Consider the following 1290-nt stretch of genomic DNA (forward strand, 5'->3'; position numbering starts at 1 on the left):
ATTACTTATTACTTGTGTTTACAATGCTAAAGGTGCTAAAACTAACGTAAGATGATGCACAGCTTGCAACAAGAACAAGCAGTAATAAACATATGGAAAGAGGCCAAATCAGGACTGCTAAAAAAAGCGAGTTATTCAAAATCTAGCAACCATGTCACCTTTTTTAACAATATATCTATAAATAACTAAAACAAATTTTCTCTTCAAACTCACCAGAATTACTTAATAACATTAGTATCTTATAAAATACGGCAAATTTGAGCACAGAAATTATCTAATTTTCAAACGGATAATTTTGTTTTCAATAAAAGAAGTAAATTAGATAATTTCTGAGCTCAAATCTGCCGTATTTTATAAGATACTAATGTTATTAAATAATTCTGGTGAGTTTGAAGAGAAAATTTGTTTTAGTTATTTATAGATATATTGTTAAAAAAGGTGACATGGTTGCTAGATTTTGAATAACTCGCTTTTTTGGCAGTCTTGATATGTCCTCTTTCCATAAGTTTATTACTGTTTGTTCTTGTTGCAAGCTGTGCAGCATCTTACGTTAGTGTTAACACTTTTAGCATTGTAAACACCAGTATTGTTAGCATTGTAAATACAAGTAATAAGTAATCAAATACATTGTTTGCAAGAATCTCAAAACACAATGATGCCAAAACAACGGAAACAGTAACCCGGAAATTTATGCGATACCGAGCTTGCAGCGTTCCCTAGTGTAGAAAACACCATCCATAATGAAAACACCATCCATTGTTTAGATTTATATTGAAAACAACACCCATAACGCCCTCGCGTTTGACCACTTTTCCGTCCAAATTAAATATTTCTAAAGTTGAAAGCTCTTATTGGAACAAAATTACAAATTTCCCTTTTTAATGTTGTGTTCTAATCAACTTTTTTTTAAGGATATTATTACTTATATTGGTGATCGAAATGGGCTGCAGGTGGCGTAGAGCAGAACTCTTTTCCTATGGCAACACTTCACATGCTTTCCCCATTAGCGTGTGGAAAGTCATAGAGGAAGGAAGTACATTAGTTTCTCTCTTGATTTTCATATAGATTAAAATCTTTTAACTTGAAAAACTATATGGAACTGAAAACTACATTAAACATAGTTCTAAAGAAAAGTATCATGGAAATTTTAAAAAATATTTTTATTAAATAAAAAGGAAAAATATTAAGAAAGAGGAAAATATCGTAGTACATTCCTAGACAACTGAAAAGAGGAGGAGAGGGAAGGGAGAAGGGCTAAAGGCATGAAACCGGTCTCTCCCCAGATGGCGT

The sequence above is a fragment of the Parasteatoda tepidariorum genome, chromosome 1 (genome assembly GCF_982258835.1).
Source record: "Parasteatoda tepidariorum strain Cologne lab strain chromosome 1, Ptep-v5.0, whole genome shotgun sequence".
Lineage (NCBI taxonomy): Eukaryota > Metazoa > Arthropoda > Arachnida > Araneae > Theridiidae > Parasteatoda > Parasteatoda tepidariorum.